We start from the raw sequence: 535 nt of genomic DNA, 5'->3' as shown, positions 1-535 counted from the left end.
TTCAAAGTAGAACTTCAAGATTAAGAAACAACGAATACCAGTTCGATATATAAACACAACTCTTACGGTCAATGATAATTAGTTTTCCCAATTGATGTTAGACTTTCAAGTTAGATCAAACACCAAATGGCGTATTCTTATAGCATTTTAGAATTTTTATAAAATAAAAATAAAAAGTATATATATATATATATATATATATATATATACTATCTTATAAATCATTTGACTAAAACTCTTAAAAACTCTTAAACCCGTTCATCCCTAAACGATTTTATCCCTATCCGGTTTCATGTCATATCTGAATTCGTGTAATTAAATGCAGATAAACAAAATCAAATACAAGATAATTATCGAGTTCTAACAAAATAATTAATTATTATCTTTATAAGAAAATTATATTATTAAACCAAATATAAATTACTTCGTTATTGTACCTAAATTAAATTATAATAAAAAATTGAATTAAAAAATTACATAAAAAATAAGGAATTTTAAATAGTTAATTTGATACGAATATCGATATATTTTTGTT

This window comes from Cynara cardunculus, assembly GCF_001531365.2.
Source record: "Cynara cardunculus var. scolymus isolate 2C chromosome LG 9, CcrdV1, whole genome shotgun sequence".
Taxonomy (NCBI): Eukaryota; Viridiplantae; Streptophyta; class Magnoliopsida; order Asterales; family Asteraceae; genus Cynara; species Cynara cardunculus.
The sequence above is the reverse complement of the archived record's forward strand: the minus strand, read 5'-3'. Positions refer to the sequence as shown.